The 23553-nt window shown below is 37.1% G+C and overlaps 1 protein-coding gene across 2 annotated transcripts in view; it reads left to right on the forward strand.

Moving 5' to 3' along the window:
- CDKAL1 (CDKAL1 threonylcarbamoyladenosine tRNA methylthiotransferase) overlaps positions 1–23553 on the forward strand; it is a 422283-nt gene that overhangs the window by 188696 nt on the left and 210034 nt on the right. The gene's annotated exons all lie outside the window — the stretch shown is intronic.

Consider the following 23553-nt stretch of genomic DNA (forward strand, 5'->3'; position numbering starts at 1 on the left):
CCAATCAAACATCAAAAGTCTTTCCTGCAGTACAGTAGTCTGTGCCAGTATCTGTCTAAAACGCTTGTACATCTGGTAATTACAATAGATTTATTGCATCTTATTATTTGTTCTTTATATCTAAATTTTGCGTGTGTTTCAAAAATACAGATTTCCAAATAATGCAGAATTCATATCTCATTCAATCTGTTAAGGCACAGGTGTTGTTTTTTGTCTGTGTGCCATGTTGAAGGATTAAATGTATACTAAAAAAATACTGAGGTAATTCAGATGTAGCATCTCCTTCCATCTTTGTATCAAATAACTCTGAATCAAAAGTAGAGCAAGTACAACATGTGATGTCAGATCCTCTGTGCATGTACAAACAGTACATGCATTGGGTTTCACTTGTGGCTCTGAGTGTTGCAGCTGTTCTAGTATGAAGTACATCTCCAGAGATTCAACATGTTTTTAAATCCATCCTTATTTAAGGATCCTTAATGAACCTTATTTAAGTCAGTGATGAACTTCTGGCTATTCCTATCAGTAATATGCAAGGCAGAGTCCTTTCCCTAATCAAAGTCCATGTTCACAAATTCTAAAGTTCTATGTTATCCACGCAAAGTTCTCACTTAGTATTGTAAATGCCTTTTTCTTTTTTTTTTTGTTAAAAGCCAAGCTCCTCTCTTTTCTTCTGTGAAGCTTATCTGTAATTGCCACAAAATTTCTCCTATTTCTTAGGTTGTACAATTAATGCTGTTGTTGCTGTAAATTGGATTGTCTGTTATGATAGACAGGAATCCTGTCATGTCTCAGATTTCTTGTTTTAGTTGGACAAGTGTCTAAAACTGTATGCATGTTATGAAATGGTCAGTAACTCAAATACAAGATGAGTAAATACACTTTATATTTTGGTAGATAAGCAGTTCAGGAAACATGATTCAGAAAGCTAGAAGTTTTCAGTAGTACAAGACAGGTGATTTTGAAATTGATAAGTAGTCACTGTGCAGGAGGAAAGCTGCCATTTGGTGGTTATGGTTATTATGTAGTAATTACCAGACCCAAGTAAATGCCTGGTGATAGCAAGACATGTAGGTAGAAGAGGAACACTACTTTCTTTACGTTTTATCCAGGTGTAACTCTGAAGTACTTTTATATTCTGAGTAGCATAAGAGTAGTAGTATTCTGATAGCACTCTATAGTTGTTGAAATGTTCTAAAGAAACTTTGAACAAGGAAGGAGGAATATGGTGAAGAGATGGGTAATAGAGTAAGGATTATGGTCCTACTTTGGTTAACTATTTAATTTTTATTTAGATTTATTGTATGTATGGAAAGAAAAAACATTCAGATTTTTCTGTCCTGTTATAGTTGTATTTCCATACCATGAAGTCCACATTAAATTAACATAAAGATGTATTTGCTTGATATAACAAGAAAGAAAACTCAAGTTATGTTTGTCTTTGCAGACAATAAATGTGAAATTTTGGAAAGTATTTTGAACTTCAAGTATTTGTACATTTGGATTGAAAAATCAGTAATTTAATTCATCTGTTTTACTGTGGCCTTTATTATAAATATTGACTCTTTCAAAATGACTTGATTTCTAATGGAAAAACTTGCCCTTAAGCTATTGTTTTGAAATTTCTTGAAGAAATGCTGTGACGTGTTTCACAGCAGGCATCTCCAGGGAGTTCTATTCTTATTTGGCCTTACACTAGTACCTTTGTTAGAGGACATAATGAAAGAAGCAAGTACCAAGTTGTAAAATGACAGGCTTTGCCTCCAGCTTTCATGTACTTAGAAACAGGCATGAAATAGTCAGATACTTATGGAGACTCCATACTTACGTATAGAGAATTTATTACTGCCAGCTTGCTGCAGCTGGGCTGTAGCAACTTCATCAATCCAATGAAAGACTTAAGCAATTCAAAGTAATTATTAAAGTTCTTGCTGAGTTACTGAGCCACAGTCTCTTCAACAATCACTTCTGTTTTCTCAGAAGATGTGTTGCTGAAGCTCTAGAGAAAAGCACAGAGAGGTACAGATGTGTAATGAAAAGATTTTCCACTTGAAATTATTCTTGAGAGAACTGAGGTGTCTTAGAAGAACAGCAGCAAAACAGTATGTGATGTTTTTGTGTAACTGCATGATCAAGTCCTATAAGAGAGACTGATGTCGTTTCCAGTGTTTTGTATGTATATATTCTTACTGTACACAACTTGATAAGCCTCAAAGGTGAGGTGTTTCAATTGTGGAATACACTGAAAATGGATTAAAAGAGGTGTAATTAAGGATGTTTTGTTACAAGTCCTTAAATCTCAGTGCAAAAAAGCTCTCCCAAATGCTTCATTCAGGTGATTACACTTTGGTAAGGTTGCAGTTGGCATCTAGAAACAGCATTTTTAGCAACAGTATGTTGCCAGAACAGGCTTTAATGTTGTGATCAGTTACTCCCAATTTTTCTTCAGTCACTTCTGTAACTGCAACCTCTGGGTAGGATGTCTCTATATAGGAAGTATTTCCAAGCTGTATTATGTGCTGCACTACTTGACTGCAAGACATTTCAAGTAGTCGGGTGGACCAGTCTTAGACTGCTAGTAATATGGTACATAATAATATGACATCTGTGTGACAGTAGCTGTTAGGTGGTGCCTGACAGTCATCACTCTTCGGTGTTTGTCTCCAAGATGACTTCTGAAGATTTTGAAACTCTTAGGCTTTTTAGTCAAAGTTTAGCTCTGTGACTTTATATAGCTGCTGTTTTTTTGAGAATTTTGCATACTTTGTGTACATAAGTAGGTATTTATTTGAATGTATTTTAGGGTCTAAACCTTTATCTTTTTGTTCAGTTTTGTAAAAACAAAATTTAATACTCTGCTGAGAGTGGTAACTAGATGACAGCAGATGCCAAAGCTGTAATAATTTACATGCATGTTCAGATTATTTGTATAAGCATAAACTTGATCTAAATCAACTGATTAATAAGATGGCTGAAATCATCATGATTGAACAAATATCAGCCTATATCTTGTACTTTACCAACCTTCTTTTTTGTATTGTATTTTGATATCTTAAATTCAATATCATGTGCACAAAAACGAAGTGTATTGCAGGTTTCTAGTACATGCTGCATACTTTCATAATGGATTGGACTAAGTGTTAAGGTGAACTGAAATTGAGTTTGTTTGCGTACTTTATATAGGTTTGTCCCTTGTCTGACCTCCATAGTAATTTTGAAGTTATGACTGACATCAACTTCATTAATTCACAAAAATTCTTTAACAAAATAATCTATCTGAACTTGGAAGTAGACTATTGAGGTTTCAACTTGAACGCTTTTTCTGTAAATTTCAACTTTTAGTAAGTACTTGTATAATTTTTTTTACATGGACAGCCTTGTCAGATCACATTATATAGCAGGCTTCTATAAGACAGCTTGTAAAAGAAAAAGTATTGCAAAATACAGTATAGTGGTCTTTGAGTAGAAAACAAATGTCTGCTCTAAGGTTGTTTATGCAAAAACGTTTTCTACAGCTGATAGTATAGCACTTTCTTTGTGTCATCAACATAGTGGTATGTTTTTTTTGCAAAATTTTCTATACCGGATATGTAAGGAATTGCAGTTATGAGAGCACCCTTTCTTTCCTTCCCACAGCCACTTTATGTATAACAATGTTTTTGCTTAGCATATGTAGTGGAAAGGCTGGGGTGGCTGCCATTGGTGAACATGTTCCAAGGAGACACAAAACAAGACTGAGCTTTAAATGTTGTGTGCAGTGGTGTCCTGGGATAGATTTCGCTATATTACCAGACTTTAAATTGAATTTTTTTTTTTTAATTGGATTTTAGAGACCATAAAAAGATAAATAACTGGTAATGCTACCTGGTGATTTGTAAACCCTACATATTGTGAGAGGCTTTCTGGTCAAAGATAGTACATTGTCTTGCAAATAGCTTTTGCTGGTTCATCAAACTAAGTTAAAAAGTTGAATAGTTTTATTAAATTAGCTGTTATTTCGTTCTAGTTTAGAATTAAAATCTTCTGCATATACCAGTACAAAATACACTTCTTTAGCATTGTATGCCTGTTGCAAATGGCAGGGAATGTATTGCTATTAAAATATACACTGTATAATTACTACTATATAAGCTCATTGTATGTTAGCAACCAGGGAGCTCAACGGAAAGTCAAGTCCTGTTGGAAAACATTGTTCTTGTATCCTCAAGCTATGTGGAACAATTGCTTCTGGATGAATAGTTGCAGTGACAAAATATCGCTTATTTTTATTCCACTATTTGTGTGATGGTTCACTGGCATGCATGATGTTGAACTCTGAATGATGCTTCTGTTAAGGAAATCTTGGACCAAATATAGTATTACAAAGCAGAGGAGATATCTAAACAAAGATTCTGAGTCTTGACTTTCATTAGTTGTCTTTAGCAATTATCCCTAAGCTTGTAGATATTGAAGTGTTGAGAGTTGAAAGAAGATTAAATATTTCTCTATCTACAAGTATTACTGTAAACAGATGTTTATACATAATTATAAGAACTGATTTTATACAGTGTGACTGGTTTCCAGAACTTTTCATATCACTGTGAGCTTTGCTAGGGATCTTTGGTTTTAGTAGTTCTGATGAGGTGCTGTCAAGACATTCTGCTTTCCCAATTGGTAACTTTTTCTTCCTGTACAACTGCCAGTAAGCTCTCTGTATGTTTTCAAAGCAGTTGCTGTTCATTAAAGGACAAACATTAAGTATCGTCAGTGTTTTTAGTTTCCCATTACTTGACAAAAGCAGTACCAAATTAGGATGCTTAGGCTGCATCTTCTCTATAGTGGATTTGGTCTTCAGACACGTTGAGAGGGACCAAGTGCCCAGTCACCCAGATGGAGACCTGGGCTGTGTACTCAGGGTCCTTCTTGGGGCAAAACTAAGACTCTAGAGAGAGTCATTGATGTTTATGCATGTCTTGCCTTGCTGTGAGGTAAACACTGACTCTGAGCCTGGACACACACCCAGGAGTGAATTAGCTGTTTTAGTAGTTTCAACATGGCCTTTGTTAATGATCCTAAGTGTGCCCCAAGAAACTTCCTTAACTAATCTTAATTCCTTGCTCTCTAATATTTTTGCCCTCCTAGTGTCAGTGTTGTGTCAAATAAGTATATGTATCTATTATACCCACACTGATGTTTTTCTTCTGTAGCCTAGCAGCATTATCAGAAGTCAAGCATTTCTTTGTACTGAATTTTACTCAGCAGTTTCTGCAACAGTCATGAAAGAAAGCTGACTCTTCTTCCATAGGAGCCATGTGGTGAACAGACTTTGAGAAACCTGTGGATAACAAATTCAGTACAAAAAAAAGTGCTCTGGTGTTACCCCTTGATGTCTGGGTTTCCATTGTTCATATAAACTAAAATCTTGGAATGTGCAAACTGATAATTGATTTTGTGAATATCAATTAATTTCTCTTGGAGTTATGCTTGGAAACTCTCTGAAATTGAGTCTGTTTGGCTCAAACACAGTTAAAGACTGACTCTGTTGTAATGATAGATTGGGGTGTTCTTTGTGTGGGAAAGAAAAGGAGAGAAAAACTCATTATATGTATGTTGTTAAATACCAAGAAAAACTAAACTACATCATGTTAATGGCAGACAACTAATCAACTAGTTGAGTTAGAGGGACAATGTCTTTTGGAAGTGTTGTTTTGTTGGTTTTGAGGGTTTTTTTTTATTAATTTGTCTTTTGAAAAGATTGGTAAATCTGCCTCATACAGAACTGAAATGTTTGCTTGGTTGTTCTCAGAATAAACAGGTTTGTTTCATTTTGGACTGAATTACATATTTAGATTAGCTTGAATGTTTGGTTTGGTTTTCAGAGTACCCTTTGGCTTTCAAAATATAGGTCAAGTTTGAAATCAAACATAACATTTGTGAGCGGGGTGAGTTTTTCTTTTTTTTTTTTTTTTTTTAAACAGAGTGGTTTACTGTGGAAAATGTTCACACTGAAACATTTCACTTTAATTCCATGTGAAATATTTCACCATTTAAAAATTTTGTTAAATTTTTAAAACTTTCTTCCATTTTGAAATTTTCCCCAAAAGCTGAAAGCTAAACTTTAGCAAGTGTCTGTTACTCTTCTGCAAAAACAACTTTAGAAAAGCACATTTTTTAGTATTATTTACCAGTCATTGCCCGAGGCAGCATAACAAAAAGTTGTGTGTAAAATTAAGAAAGTTAAGCTCAAGGTATTTCTCCATGCTGTTTCCTCTATAGCAAAAAGGAACCAGAGATAAAGGAAGGTTTTAACTGTAAATGCAGACCATATCTTTTTTTTCTGCTTTAGCCACACTAAAGAAAGCTTGAGAGTGAAGAAGCAAAGGTTAGTTTGCTTTAAAGACCTCCAAAAGGGCTTGTAAAAGCCTAACAAAATTTTATCGTAAGGTGAATGTAATGAAGAAACATGAAACTTTGGTGCTGGTTGGCTGTTTCTTGAGTTCTCCCATACTTAAGTCACACTATGCATTACCCCATAAAAACCTCAGAAGGAAAAAAAACCCATACTAAATATCTGATGGTGTGTTGAAGTTGTAGCATATATTGGCTTCTACTTGCTTTCTTTTATTCAGCAAGACTGACCTTTTACGAGTATGATGTCTATGCCTGTTATAATTGTTTTTAAACTGTCTTATGGAATATTTTTCAATCAGAATAGACAAATTCTTAAAATGCTGAATTTTTGACAGGAATATATTGAATTCAACAACAAAGTTTTGTAGAAAAAGCTGATTGTGTTCCATTGAGCATTGTGTAACATAATGCTTGTCTTTTCCAAAACACTTTTGCCTCTGTATTTTCTAATTTACAGAATCAAAATCGTCTGACGCATAGATCATAACATGTAAGACAGGAAAATTTCGTGTGGAATTATTTTCTAACAAACATTCTTTACCCTTAAAGAAACCCAAACCTCATGCTATTTTTCAAATTCTTAACCAACTGAATTTTTGGGAGAGCAGAGTTATCCATATCACAGATAATCTTGGTTCATACCCAGCTTTGCTGTGCATGGTGTTTTATTATGTTGTTTGTTGTTGTTTTATTTTGGGGGGAAGGAGGAGAACGGTGACAGTGTTTTTCTAAGATAAACCTCTTCTGTCAGCCTTTCTACTGGCTTCTAGGAAGAGTGGGCTTTATTCTAATATTGTTTCTGAAGTATAATTTGAAGTTGCGTTCCAGGGGGCTTGAGCTGCTGTATTTGAGACAATTTGATAAACAACTTTTCTTTATTCTTTTGTGCTTTTTGGCTATAGCTAAAGAGCTAGGTTTTTGTTGTTATTAAGTTTATTAAAATTCTTTCTGTATTGTCTTTTGTGTCTTATGAATGTTTTAAGTTTTTCCTGCTGACTTTGCTAATGCACAGAATACTTAGGCCAAGATAAATATTTTGGTACCAGTCTGTCATTTCTTAAGAGTTATATGGGATAGTGTAATGAATTATTTTTTCATGGCCCCATATAATCTTTCCTAATGATCCTGAAGGAAAAAGATATAATTACGTTCAGTCAGTAGTGATTAGAAACAATATCGTCAGGTATGTAAAAACTGCTGTGTAACAGATATTTAAACACACATAACCAACATCATACAGCAAAGAGATATTTAAAAGGATAAAAAGATGTTGTTTCAGTAGTAAATTACAATATTGTAGATACTTTAAAGCTTAATTTCAGTAAGAAAATTAGAAGTTTAGTGAGCTTTCCTCTTGGCTGAGGAAGAAATTCCCTATCATCTTTTTGGTATGTGGGGGTTTTTTTATACAGTCAGGTTTACCAACATGTTACAATTGTTTCTGTTGTCTTCATCATGTCTTATTGCACAAAAGGTTCCTTTGCATAGTTTTTTGTTTTACTTGAGAAATGCAGTGGCAATTACACAAAATGGTTGGTGTCTAGCTTTTTTCCTCATTGTTCTCTCCTGCTTCCTTCAGAGGGGAAGTGGAGAGGGAGGTGCTGATCTCTTCTCCCTGGGATTCAGTACCAGGACACATGACAATGGCTCAAAGCTGCATCCCTCGGGGACCTTCGGACTTGACAGGAGGAAACATTTCTTCACCTTTTGAGAGGGTGCTCAAAGCCTGGAACAGGCTTCCTGGAGAGCTGGTCGATGTATTTGGACAACGCCCTTAATGACGGGCTTTAACTTTTGGTCAACTGTGAAGTGGTCAGGTTGTTGGACTTGATCCTTGTTGTAGGTCCTATACTGCTCTGCTCTGCTCTACTCTACTCTACTCCTCCTTCTTTCCCTACCAGTACGTGCTGAGGAAATCTTTGATTTCTTCCCAGCCCTGTGCTAGCAGAAGAGATTGAATGGGTAACCACGTCCCAGCCTAGGCCCTGGCTCTGTCACTTTGTGGGAATGAGACATGTACCATCTGTTGGGGGTGAGAGCTGTGGATCATTTTGAGATCGTTTGACCACCTGAACAAATTTGCAAAAAGCATGTGGGAACTGTTTTTGAAAGTCTTATGTGCTTATCCAGTTGAGCTGGGTTTCTACAGGATGGCAAAAAACCCATCTGTGACACTAGCAAGGCTCAAAGATCAAGCCCTCAGTCTGAAGCTGGAAGTGCTCCAGAACTAAATGGTTGCAAATTGTTTTGAGGTGAGTAATACCTATCTCATTTCTCCGTGGATTTGATTTTTTTTCTCCTTGTACTCATTTTTGGAATTGTCTGAGCCCAAATGTCCCTTGGAATGTCTCAGCCCAAAAGTGCCTTGGAAAAACGTGCTAAAACAAAAAGAGCCAGAGAACAGCAGTAGTCCATCAGAGTGAGGGTCCGTCTGGCCCAATACTCGGTCTCCCAAGTGGCCAACCGTAAATGTCTAAAGGAGAGTACATGAGCTGTGTGTAATCTACTGCCATGGTCCTGGGGGTGCTCACAGGCCTCATTGGGTGGGACCAGCCTTCCCTGGGACCCCCACCCCTACCGTCTCCTGCCAAGGGCCCAGGGGACATGGTGTCTCAGCTCAGCCCGGGGACTTCAGTCCCTGCCTGGGCGATGCTGTAGGTGTGCCCATCTCTGCCCCTGTCTCCTGGGTGGGCCTGGGACCTGTTCTGCTGAGAGCAGCTCTCCTGGACGGACCCCTGAGACCCAGGTCAGAGCTGGCCATGCAGAACTATAGGTGTGATATAGCATGACTGTTCTTTTCTGTTTCCTGTGTGTACCATCAGTTGAATAATGATGAGACTGTTATTTGCCTGAAATGCCAGGGGGTTTTCAGCTCCAAAAATACTTTCAAGGACATAAATCAGAAAGGTTATAAGTAGAAACAGGAATTTTTTTTAAATTTTTACGTTATTTTTCTGAATCCATTTCAGAGCCGATGCTCACAAGCATTATCACAACATGCATGTGTAGCTAGGAGCAGGCTCACTCATTCTTCAGTTTAACTCATAAAAAACATCCCTTGTAGTCTTGGCAAAGACAGGTCACAGAGATACAGAAAGTAGCTGCCAGAATACAGGCCAAGCAGCTTCCTGTTTTCTGAAGAGTGGGAACTTGAAAAATGAGGTTCAGGACCAACCACACACAAAAGAGGAAGAGGGGTGTGGTACCGTGGGGTATTTTCAAAAGTAGGACACATTGATGACAAGGATCATTTTTGTCTCACAAAACTTGCTCCACTGTGCTTCTTGGCCAGTGATGCATGAAGAACACTCTGGTGCCTGCCCCACACTTGTATTGCAGGCAGGGAGAGCTGGAAAGTGGCAGCTCCGGGTGGTGCAGCAAGCCTGGAGCCCTTCCAAGCACAGGCTGTTTTGCACAGGCAGGAATCCCTGGGGAAACGGAGCCAAGGGAAGAGCAGAGCTCACTCCTGCTATAAACTTGTGATGGGAAAGAGAGCCTAAGAGAGCCAGGGCACAAGTTGTGCCTTGGGGCAAGTATCCTTCCCAAAATACTGGGACCCCTGGCAACATCTCTGCATCTCATTCCTTACAGCTGCTGCCCCTGGCTCTGCAGGGGATGAGTATGGTGAGCTCTGCAGTGCTCCTTGAGAAAGCATTCCCTTGGTCTTGCTGCTGCTGTCCAGCTGAAGAGGTCTGATAGCCTTGGGCACCTCCAGGTGTTGCTGGTTCTTCTCATCTCCAGATCCTTGTCCAGCTTCTGGTCTTCCTCTCTTAGCCCCCTCCAAGTAATTTCACTGGCTCCTCAAGGATTTCCTCTTGGATGTTTACAGGCTGTCCTCAAGCCAGCTCTGGAGCAGCACATGGAGAATGCCACCTTTTATACTTCCCCAGGGCACTGTGCTGTGTTGCCAGGTGGTGGCACTGTGACATGATAGGGGTAATGGGGCCCCCATGTGCAGCACCCTCTTGCAGCACCCCAAAGGGTGCTGGGCCCTTCGAAGGGGAAGTGGAGGGGGAGGTGCTGATCACTTCTCCCTGGGATCCAGTGCCAAGACACGTGAGAATGGGTCAGAGCTGAACCAAGGGGAGGGTTAGACTGGACATTTGGAAGCATTTCTATACTGAGATGCCCCATGCTGGTCAGCATTGAAGAGGCATTTGGACAACACCCTTAATGACAGGCTTTAACTTTTGGTCAGGCAGTGGAACTTGATCATTGTTATAGGTCCCTTCCAACCCAACTCTTCTATTCTAGCTTACTGCATTCTGAATGTATGCATTAGAATACCTGAGCAGAGATCTGCATTAGTTCCTTTTATGTGTGGGAAAATATTCATCTTACTGCATAGTTACGGAAATTTGTAGGCAAGTTTGCTTCAAGACGTAAAGTTATATATATTCCATTAGATGACTGAGCTGAACTTTTTCATCTGGTCCGACCACAGTAGTTTCTCTTCCTGTCCCCTCCAGAATTTCTCAAAACTGCATTACAGCAGTGAGTTTCATCCCATTTCAGATACATTTTTACATTAATGCACCTTTTATTTACACCTTTTTAAAAAATTTCTCTTTTGTATTTGCTCATTAGTCCTGAAAGATGACAGTACATTTACATTCCTGTTTGCTGTATGGTGATTGAGTTTCCAATTCCACATATTCCTGCACCTAGCTTTAGTGAAGGCATAATTTCCTCCATTTCATTATGACCTTTGATTAGTGTTAAAATGGATTTGTGTGGGTTTTAAAAATTCCATTTTTAAAAAATATTGTTTCTCTGCATGTTTTTATCTTGTCTTGCATGTTTTTACTTGGTCTTTTGCAGTCAGAGTTGAAGTCTCCTTCTGAGATGGCCAGATGTGAACTGACTTTGTTGTAAAAACATGTAGCCACTCTTGTGTATTTATAGTGTATTATATATGTAGTCAGTCCACTGCTGTCAGAATGCTGCAAACCTATTGCCTGTGATAGGTGGTAGACTCATGCTAATAATTACGGTGCTTTCAAGATCTCTTGCCAAAGGCTGATCACTCTGCAGTGCACTTGCAGTATGTTTGATGTTGTCATCAAAATATTAAACATACTGATCATCTCTGTGCCCTGTGGCCAGAACAGATTCTGGGATTCACAACATGCCACTGTTTTTCACAGAAATGCTAAGAATCAGCAGAAGGCTCAGATTTAATTTAAAATATTAATATTTTCATTAAGGGTGTAGATCATGGCATCTTCTAATTTTATAGTTGCCAAGAACTTTCAGTAATATAATCTTGCCTCCATTTCATTATAACTGTCAAACTTTAATTGATACTTCTAGAGAAAATCATCTAACTATTTGCAAGAATTATGTTAGGGAAAAGATGTTATTCTAGAGAAGTTTAGAAACAAGAAAATCTTCTTACTGAGAAATTATGGAGGCCTTCATGCCTCAGTGTGGTAGATGCTTTGCTTCAGGTCACTTAAAACTTTCTGCTTGGTTCAAACAGGTTTTGTGGAGATTCAGTGGATATTGACTGTGTAGATTTCATAGGCAATGCCTTCTTCCAGTGCTGGCAGAGGTTTTAAGTCCAATCAGTCTGTCTGATTGTCCATGCTGCACCTTCATATAACAAATATGCCGTAACAGTTAATTTGCCAAAAAATCATGTTCATGACACATTTAGTATACAAATGAATCGCACTATATTTTGCAAGTATGCAATGTAATGTGCAAAACTGTAACTGGGCCCTTCCTTTGCAAGGAAAACCACTTGCGCACTGTTTACTGTCGGTATAATTGGGATTCTATTGTTTAAATACGAAGTACCTTTTTTAAAAAAAAAAAATAAAAAATTAAGTGGTCCTAAAGAGCTTATAATGTTGTGATGTAAACAACTGGAGAGAAATACAGTAAAATAATACACGATTGCATGTGTGATTGGTCATCGCATTTACTACCAAGACCTTGTCCAGGGTCTTGTATGATATGATGACAAAACTTTGTTGTCTAGGAGAGACTGCAGGAAGAATATGAAGAAACAAGGAATGGCCATTAATTTATGGAGGAGCTATCCCCCTACAATTTTCAAAAATTTATGTTCCCCTAAACTTTTCATCAAGAGTCAAAGTCTGTATATGCTGGCTTGTGTTTCTGAAAGTAGTAATTTCTTCTCTACAGGGATTATTATAATAAATTTGAATAGCTCTAAATGGATTCCTTGGATGCTTTGGAATGTCGTTCATGTCATGGTTGTCTGTTCCAAAATATAAAGCCCATTATATAATGCTGTAATATGAAATAAAATGCATATTTTTTTTTGAAAATTGAGACAATTGTTTTAGGATGCTGCCTTCTCTGTAAGTTGTTGTCAGAGGTGCATAGGCACTATCCAGAGAGTAACTTGCCAGATATATTGATGATGTTGCCAAAATTTCTCATAGCATGACCAGATTACCTTTTTGTCTCCATCAAACCTAGTGTTGTAATGTTGCTTTTCTATGAAGTGTTTCTGACTGTGCATGGGTGGTTGTAGCTTAGTGTTGGAAAGAATAATATAAAATGTATGTGAATGCTTGTTTTGCATGCTTGACTAAGACTCCTGCAGACAAGACTCCACTAATCTCTTAGCTTTGGCAGTTTAAAGAACCAGAGAAGTCTGTTTAACGAAGGTTGTAATTTTTTTTTTTCTTTAACAGAAAAAAAGCAGCAAGTTTTGCTTCCATTTGCTCTGTCTTCTCATTCCTTTTTATTGTCCTACTCAGATATTTGCATTTGTGCTGTTTAAATCCTTGAATGACAAGTGATCTGTTTAATTTTGCAGTTTTATGAAAAAAGGTGCATTTTATTTTTGTTTGAAATAAAAGTTTAATACAGAAGAGCCAGAGCAGATATGTGTGCTATTAAAAATGCTACTTGATCTTCAGCCTTAGGCTATAGTTTCAGCTGTACTTTAAGCAAACACTGCAACTGAAAGAAGTGTTTCTTTGCTGTCTTCCCCCCACCCTGCCTTTCTGTTTTTTCATCCTTTTGTCAGGCCCTTTGGTTTCTTGCTGGGAGTGAGTTCCATGTATGAAGCAGGGTGGGGAACTGACCTGGGATAAAACTGAATGTTGGTCATTGACCCCACTTCTCTCCCTATTGCCTCCCCTCCAACCAAAGCCAGCCACACCTCATTTTAATTTGGAATGGTTCTCCAGTCTAACTTACTTCAGGACCACATAAACCTTGTAGTGTAGGGAATAAGCAACTGAGGACAATGGAAGGTGGGATTGATTCTCTCATCAGCACTGTTGGCTTATGCTGCTTGAAAACTGTGAGAGAAACTGGACTGAGACACTGATCAGATCTTGGTTTTGGGTAAAGGCTGCAGAGCTGTGCATGTATCCTCTCATGAGCCTTACCTTCCTGCACATACTTTTGTATTTAGAGATGGTGAAGTCTGTCATTCTAGTTTCCATGAAATTTTGGGTTTTTTCAGAATATAATTTTGTTGTGTTTTAAAATAAAATGTCCTGCAAAACAGAAAGCTGGAAGGAGGCTATTCATGTGTTTTTGGAAACATCAATGAGTAACTAGTAAGTGACAGAGTTTCAATCGTCCAAGATACTAATGTTGTAGAAGTACCACAGTTCTGCAGAGTCCCAAGGGTATTAGACCTTTACAGAAAGGGTCTGGAGGGATGTCATGAAAACTGGATGTAGCAGTCTGCCCAAGCGTGCTCTCATCACTGAGCTGCTCTGTCCCAGGTAAGCTTATCTAGCTTGTGGGAGAAGACATGGCCATACAAAACTTCACCTCATGTTGGACACACTGGGATGTCTTCTCTCATCTTCTGAGGGCATGAGATACCTTTTCCATCTTAACTCTTTCCTTCAAAAACTTGCTAGGAGATCCACAGATTTTTGAGCCCCATGTGCACTGTGACACTAGTGTCTCCTAGCATTTTAGTGAGGAGGCAAGAGAAGGGGTACTTGCTAAGGGTCACCTCCAACCTTTCCAAACTCAAAAGCAGATGTCTTCAGATACTGTGGGAAGGAGAGGAGAGAGACTTACAACACACTTAGCAAGACTAGGTTGGATTGCTCAAGGCAGATGATGGCAGGCACAAGACTACTCTTTAGGGGTAGTTTCATCATTTGGATATTATTCTATATTGCATATATTAGGTACAGTGATACCATGATAGTAGCTCATTGTTGATAATGAAGGCTTTGAGGAAAATTGTGATTCCTATTGTGATGTTAAAATGTTTGCTAAAGATAGGAGTGCTCCTTTATGTTCCCAGACAGTGAATGGGGCTGGAGTTTGGAAACATCCAGATTCCAGTATGCTAACACTTCAGAGTTCCCCAGGCTGCTCTCAAAAGCTAAATGTTCTTGAGGCATATGTGTCCTTGTGGAAGCAGTAGCTGGGCAGCCTGAAGAGCTGCTTAGCACAGGAGATTTGGTGGGAGAAACTCTTCATGTCAAGATGTCCCAAACCAGCAGATCTGGAATCCTTGCTCAAGTTTTTCATCTATCAGGTTATAGGAGGAATTGAGAGGTACATACAGCCCAACTACTGGTTCAGGCTTATGGACTCTGACAGTGGGACTTTGCGAAGGTGATATTCTGAAAGAGGCTTGGCTGCAGTGAACTAACTTACTGGCAGCTTTGGACTATGTATCTTATTTGACCTACTCTACTTGTTGATAAAAACTATCTAAAACTATTACTTTTTCACTGTGCTTGCTTAACAGTACAAAAATACATATCTTTTAAAAGCCAAAGTAATTTATGGATTTTTGGAAACAATTCATTGTTTTCTTCATCAGCTATTGAATTAGGTGTCAGTCTGCTAAGCAATATGATCTTGTAAGCCTTTGAAAATTATATCGTCCTTTTCAAATAGCAAAATTATCCATACCTTTTGTTCATCCATCTTGAAACAGACTTCCTCAGAAATATAAAGTTTCTTCTTTCATTCTGTATTTTCACTATGTTATTAGGAAGGCTTAAAAATCACACTGTTTCAGGGGGTTCATACAACAAGGCATTGTTAAACTTGCTGCAAAATTGTCAAGAAAAAGAACTGATGATCTCTATTTGTTAAAAAATAAGTGGAACTGTCAGTTCCTGGTTGGTGCCTGTAAATGCTGTGGTAGTGGAATACTGGAAGGAAAACTGAAGTTCAAATGCAAGTCACTTGGGTCTTTCTGAAAAATTAATTTGAAACATAAAGGGATCGTGTCCACGTTCTTTGTGAATATACACTCTAGCTGCAGTTGTCTTGTTGCTGTTTAGTACTGTTAGTAATTTTACAATTATAAACAGCACCTTAAAGTTACTTTTGAATTGTGCTATTAAATATTGTCTTGTAAGAATATAAATTCTTAGAGGAAATGTAATTACTATGTGTACCTGTATCTTTTTGGAAATAGGTAAGCACGAAGGTTGATGTTGTGTTAAAAATCACACAAATGAAAATTGTGGGTAGCTATGGTTTTATTAGAACTCACCCTATTGCCAATATATTTCCCTTGTAGTTTTTCACTCTGAGCTTGTGATTAGACTATAGATGTCTTTTGAAGTGGTGTCAGCCAGTTTTGTGTCACTTCCATTTTTGTTGTGAATTGGAATGCCTTGGAAGTGTAATTCACTGTTTAGACCTGGTGAGGAAAGGACTAAAAAGCTTGTACTATGTACATTTGGCAGTGAAATAGATTATGATTCTCCATGCTTTTTAACAGAATGTTTGGCTGGCTTAGGACTTAGAGCTATTACATCTGATGTTTGCTTTAAAATGTTTACAGGTTTTGGTTTTTTAAAAATCCTTCCTTATTTTATACCAAAGTAGTGTATGTTATTTTCTTGACATGCTTATTCAGTGGAACAGCAGCAAAGAAAATCTGGATAGCATTGCTTATTTGTTCATTTTATTTATAAATATCTTTTTGTTAAGTTTGCATTATTTGAAATGGGGTGTAAAACATGAAGTTTAGTAATGCCACAGCCATTGGCATTACACAGTTGAAGACTTTACCAGACAGATTAAGTTGGTTTTGTGTGTATGTACTGTTGAATTTAAAAGTTCAATTTAAAACACAATGTATCTTTTAAAAATGATCTTACTTTCAAGGGGAAGAAAAATTGTATCTTAAACTTTGTTTGAAAAGAAAAGTTTTAGTTTATGTTGTTTCTTAGCCACAAGGGTATTGGAGGTTTTTCACTAGTTTTCTCTCTCCTTGTAAATATTTTTTCAGCTATGGGAACTTACTGTGTTTCTTTGTTGATAATACTTGTTTTGCTCATGTATTTACTGCTGGCTTTGTAAAATCTCGACTAGAAATATTTTCAAAGCATTAGAAGAGTTTTATCACAGCCAACCTTACGTATTATGTAGCAGTTAGCTACTTGGAGTTTTCCATTGCTCCTGTGAAAATACCATGAGCAATTCCTACTATAAAACAGATATGGTGACCAGAATCCAAATTGTTAATTCAACAATTCAGATGCACTGTGTTGCACCAGCCACCTGCCAAGTACAGTATAGGTCATCATTCACATCCAAAGGTAATTTATCAGCAATGATTGATTTTATCATTTTATCACAGCAATGAATCATTTTATCATTTGGTAAGCAGTCTCCTTGTGGATAGTTTGGCCTTCTGGAGGAGCAAGCGTTAGTTATACTGTGTCACTGAAACATCCGACTCAGAAGAACACTCAAGATACTGTCTTCTCCTAACTTTTATTTCTTTACTGTGAGGATGTGAAGGAGAGCACTAATTCTTGGAGAATGGGAATTGTAACAGAACTAGAATCTCTCAGCATGAAGTATGCACACTACCTGTCTGAGTTACTCTTTGTGGGTTAAATGTGTCATGTCATGCACACCCCACTACCCCTTCCACTGCAAGGTGATCAGCGTGCCAACTACTTCTCAAACTGAAGAGTAATGTTAGAAATCTCATCTCATGCAAGCTATCAAGGCATTAACTGAAAGTAGCAAAGGCTAGGTCCAGAACAAATTAGAATGGGATTCTTAATCTCATTGTGATTCAAGCTGAAAAACTGCCTAGCATGGGACATAGTGGAAGTTTACATGCTTGGAAGAGATAGGACAGATGCATGGAAGAAGAGTCCGTTTTCTTTAAATAGAAACAAATCTTATAGGGAGTGTTGCAATTTGCTGAGTATTCAGCAAATAGTTTATGCTGCCTGTATTTCTACTCTCCATAAAGCATCCTTAATGGAGACTCCCCTTAAGGAGAAGGCACTAGACTAAACTGACCAGTGGTCTTACTCATGGCTATTCTTAAGCTCTATTTCAACAAATATCTAATTTTCTCTGTTTTACTTTATCTAAAGTGTGCATTTTCTTTTTAGTATTGCTCTCTAACACCTTTTGTAAGGGTTTAGGTTGGGTTTTGCAGTGTTGGTGCCTCTTATGTTGTGCAATAATTGTCTCAAGTCCATGTTATCTCCATATCTAATGCTACTATAAGATCAAAACTTTTAAAGTTTGTTTAATAGGAAACAAAGAGTTGATTTGATCAAGTCTGAATTAACTTTCTTCCAAAGTCCTTTAAAAGTGCTAAGTGATGAAATGAAAAAGGCACAGTTTACAGAAGCAAGAGACTTCAACATCAAATAACTCAACTCACGGCATATGTCAAGTGTAAGCAATCTGTAAGTTATAAAAATAAATTCTCTAATCTTTCATGCTGTATCTTCTGAAGGCATAGTGAGAGCAAAACTCTGGGTGGTGATGAGCCCAGTTGTGACAGTGAGAAAATGCTGAAAGAATGCTAAATGCATCTTATAAAAAAAGTAAATTTACCTACTTGGTCCCAGAGATTTAATTGATCTCTCTCATGGTTAGCTATTGTCCCTTCTTTTTTTACCTTTCTTTGAGTATTTACTATTATGGTAAGACAAAAGTCAATACCAGTTAAAGTATTTTTGAAGTCAGCTTTAGACATAATGCTACAGTGACTGTGATTTCTCATGAAATAACAGGTAGAAGAAAACATTACTTTCATGCTACCCTGGCATTATTCATAGCATTTAATACAAAGTCAGACTGGCCAGTCAACACTTTCTTTAAACAAAATACGTTATTTAGCTTTTAGCAGCCTTCCGAGGGAAGCTAGTTATATTACATGGATTATAGATATAGAGCATTACTGGCTCTTTTCGTTGGACAAGGCATGGCTGCAGTTTTTCTTGTCTTAAAACTTTGTTACATGAACAAGTGTCTGATGTTCAAAAATTTAATCTTGTTATTAAATTGTTATGGAAGTGATAATTTAGGTATAATTTGCACCTCTACATTTTAGAGAGCTCTGTGGCCTCTCTATTCTAAATCCAAGGCAAACAGATCTTACAATGCATGTTGTAAGAGTTTCATACAACTTGCTAAGTTCAGATGTTAGAGAGATGGCTTTTATATGCAGCTTGGTTGTATGTGGAAATAGATTAGGAGTAATCACATTGAATGATGCAGAAACAATTTTTCTGCAATATTGCCCCATGGAAATAAGAGCTGTGATTTGTACGGATATGTGGGACTCCTGATGTGCACACCAGGGTGTCTTGATAGCTTAAATATATGCCTTTTTTAATGCTGTGTACATCGTGTTAAAATACTGAAATCTGAAATTCAAATATTACTCGTAAGCTAGGTGAAAGAGCTGTCGGTGAGGTTTCAGGATACTCTGGAACCTTTAGGAAGATACCTGCTTTGCCTGTGAAGACTGTTTATTTCTGCTTTAATTTAGGGTAACAGTATTTGTGACCTGTTAGTGGTTTGTTCTCATGTACAGGCCCAATGCCCCAAAGAAAAAAAGGAAAAATAACACTCTTGTTCCTAGTTTATTTGTAAACCAGGTCAGATACCCTTGATTAGCTCTCAGCTGGAGCATAATTTAAATCCTGACAGACTGAACCTAAACAGCAGGCTTTTTTCAGATCAGCCAAAAGATAGGGAGACAAAAATAAAAGCTATTTCCAGTTCACAAGCAGTACAACAGTGCTGAATAAATCTGCAACTGTTAATGAATAGCTATTTCAAATATTTACAGGAGCCAAAAGAAAAGAAGATTGGCATCCAAGGCAGCTGTGCCCAGGGAGAGCTATTAAAAATAAACATGATAAATGATGTTCAAGTGCTCGTATAGCTGTCAAATATCAGAAGTACTCAAAAGTGGAAAGTGTTTATACTCTGGCCATGCTGCTAGGCATTCTGGACAGGCATTTTTTTTCGGAAATTTTTCACAAACCCAACATTTATCAGATCAAAAGGGGAGAGAGGATCTAATGTAAAATATTCAAGAACCTTGAATTTTTTGCTACATTAAAGTACACAAATGCTTTGTAGGTGAAAATCAAATTGCTTTATACATTCAATTATTTCCACACTGAACTAATTTCTTTAGTCTTGATTCCTAATACAAAAATGTGATGAGAGTTTATGTTCATAATGAAATCCATTACTTTTATGATTCTTTCAATCTTTTATATTAGTGGATGATAGTGGTGAAGGTGTATGATTTTTGCATTGATTTTGTACAAAACTTCTCAAAAGTATTTTTATGTCAATTTTCAGTTTTGTGTTTAATGTATGTCAGTTGATTGCAAACTTTTTAGCAGAGATGCTTTATTTTTGTACTTCACTGTGAAGCTAGTTTGCTGTCAGTGGTGAATCCCTTCTCCCCAGTCCCCCAGCCCTGCCCCCCCCAAGAAAAAACAAAAGTGCCTTATATATTGGAGATATACCAAGTGCAAAAGACAGGAGGAAAATGTCATTGTTTATAGAATACTATAGTAGAAATTTAGTTTGTTGTACATGAATATTGCTTTCTTCCCTCTTCTTTTTTTTTTTTTTCTTCTTTCAAAAATGAATTAGAAAGAATGATGCTAAAATACTAATCTAATTTGTTTTAGAAGTAAGTTCAGGTCCTGTGTTTGAGGACTAAGCAAATGTGTAGTACATGTAAAGAGAGTATTTCCATAGAAATGTTGCAGGAGTCCCATGTGTTACAGTTACATGGATTGCTGGTTTGCTTGTGCATGAACTCCAGTCCTTTAGCACTGAAACACTGTGAAATTGGTATGAGCTCAGCTGTCTGAGTCTGTCATGGAGAACAACCTAAAGAGTGTCAGTTTTATATTTGGTGTCTTGAGCTTTTGAAGCAATTCTTAAATGTATGCTGATGTCACAATGAAGAGGAAGAAGAAATTTGAAAGCATCTCTTTTGTTAACTTGTACATATCTTTATTGTTATTGAAATGGCTTAGTGCTTTCCTCAGAAAGTAAGTTATGGCAAAATCTGCCAGATCCACTTCTTATCAGATTGTGGTGAGGTATGAAGTTCAGTGATGATGGAAAAACTTGAGTAAGGATGGGACCTCCCCAAACCTGAAGGCATTCCAAGCCTGAAAGCTTGCCTCTTTTTTCCAGTTCTATCTTTTCATGTGATGTTAGATATTGTCTTTCAATATACCATTGCCTAACACTATAGTTTCCTGAAATGATTAAACGAGACAGCAAATTCTATACAGGCTTCTGTAATATGGGTGCTTTGTATGTCACTGGGCATTGATTTGAAAGTTATCACAATGTTAGATATTGAAATGATAGTAGCTGCCATGGCACAACATGCTTTCAGTCATCTTTAGTTAAGCATGCCTGTTGCCTAGTTTCCTAAATGGATATCTCATGATAGTACACTACTATTATTGTTTCAGGTTTATAATGCTGTGCTGCATAGGGTGCAACACCTGAGTCACTTTAGAAAATAATGTGTACTTTTGTATGTATCTTACATGAAATGTGATGGTTGTGCCATGCAAACCAGTCCTCAGAAATCTGTAAGAAATTTTTTGTAAATGTTAAAGGTGAAGTCGGAGTTGTCTGTGTCACCCTTGAAAAGTCCATGTGGTTGTAGTAAGCACTTCTCCTCCTCTACCTAAGTGATACTGCCCAGCTTGGAGCAGGACAGGCATTTGGTTTGGATTTTCCTCCTTCTGGATGTGAAACAAGGCATTCTTTCTTAACTAGATTTTTTGAAAGCTTGTTCTGCGGGCAAGTCATCAAAATCTAGACTGCTTAACCTTCTGTATGTGGTAAAAACCCCACAACTTCCCAAATTATTTAAGAAAAGAAAGAGGTAATGGCAAAGGCAAGGAAGCTATTTGGAAGGCTTGATAGTATGTGTGTATCAAAATAAAATTTGCTATATAAAGATAAAACATATTATTTTTAATCTGTATGAATACTCCGCAGAGCAGGAAAATCCAGTTTCTCCAGCCTTCATTTTTTTCAGACCCCTTTTCGATTGCACAATAGGAACTCATTACAGAGTATGGCTTTTCATTGGTTTTGGAGAAATAATAAGCTGACATACTTCCTGAACAAGAACTGAACATTAGTAGTAACACTTTTTAAAAAATTTAATTTTTAACCTGTAGAGTCTCACTGGAAGAAATAAGGTACTTGTAGCATTCATTTAACAGAGATCTATCTACTGCAAGTAGTATGTAATACTCTCCAAATAGCACTTCTTACAAATAAAGCTTGCCTTTATGTCTTTAAACTAAAATTTGTGTGGACTGCATTTAATCACACAAGCTAATGTTATATTACGATGTGATTCTTCTTCAGCTGTGCTGAGTACTGTTATTTAAACACTGATGAACAGAATTTTGAGTAGAACGCATTTTATTATAGCAGAGCTTAATAAGTAGAGCTTCTGCTTATAGGATATGAAAGAGAAGAGGTTAATAGAGAGTTCAAGAAAGTTCGGTTTGCATTACCAGTAGAGAAGACATTCTTGCTCAAACTCAGGGTTTTTGAAAGACCTTCATGTTAATCTGTGAAGGTATACTTGATGTTCTCTGGAAACACATGTACTTGTGGACTACTTTAGCTAATTACTGAAAATGAATACATTTTCCACTAAACCTCATAAATGTAAAGTGCATTCAACTACTGGAAGGGTATAGCAGATTTTTCTTCCTCTTTTAGTGCTTTTCAGTTTCTGTGAGTAGATTTTTCTGCCTTCTGTACAAGGAGGAACATTCTTGGGTGTAGAAAGGAGAGAGGGATTCAAATGGTATGTCCAGACAAAATTTACTCACAATATCATAAAAGTTATTTGAGTGTGTCTGCTGCAGCATGCCACCACCATACACCATACTGAGGGCAGCGTACAGCATCGAGGCTGCTCTGCCACATCTGCAGCAGGCAGACTGCATCTGTCTAAGCTGACTTCAGTAAAATTACCCAGAGGATTTGTGTAAAAGTAATTATTGTTGTCCTGCCCCAGATCTTCTGCTACCTGTGAAGAGGGGAAGGATACTCTCCATTATTTTATAGTTTCCCAGGAGCATTTCTTTTTCATTCTTTGTAAATATGCTAGTAGCTGTATCTGCACATATTTTTCCCAGGCTGCAGCAATGAGACAGAATAATAGTGTTGCAGAAAACCCTTAGTATCCTGAGCAGAAGCAGAGAAGCTAATTAAACTAGCATTAATTTTGCTGTTGCCCCTCCTTCAAAAATCCCTGAGGGAGGAGTGGTAGCTAGATGGACCTGAAGATGCGAGGAGATGAAACTTCAACCACTCCACTTCCACTGTTACGTGTTAAGTTCTTTGCAAACATAGGGATAGAAATTTTCTTTGAGCTTTAATCAACCAGTTATCAGTGTTTGTTTATCCATGAATGTTTGAATAAGGAGGAGTAAACAAAGGGCTTTTCTTAATGCTTTGTTAGAGCACAATATTTCTGAAGATGGATTAATAAAACTTAATTTATATCTTATATATATTAAGTACAGTGTTTGGTCCTTTAAATATTCCAAGCAGTAAAACTGCCATAAAAGAAATAACATTTTTGCATTTCCAGTATTGTGGCAAAAAATATCTTCACAGCAAATAATAAAATGGAAGTTCTATGAAGGATTTTAAAGTTGCTTTCATGCTTGATTATTATAAACTGCACTATCCTTCACTGTAACTTAATTTCAAAAGTATCTGAGTATAGACTAGGTATTGTAATGTTAAAATTTCTGTGACATGGATAATTTTACAGGTTACAGAAATTTTATTTAGACGTAATAAAGTTAGAGCGGTGAAGTTTGTCTTTTCTGTCTCAGCCCCTTCTCCTCTTTATAAAGAATTGCAACCCTTGCTTTATAAAGATTT

The sequence above is a fragment of the Athene noctua genome, chromosome 2, assembly GCF_965140245.1.
Source record: "Athene noctua chromosome 2, bAthNoc1.hap1.1, whole genome shotgun sequence".
Lineage (NCBI taxonomy): Eukaryota > Metazoa > Chordata > Aves > Strigiformes > Strigidae > Athene > Athene noctua.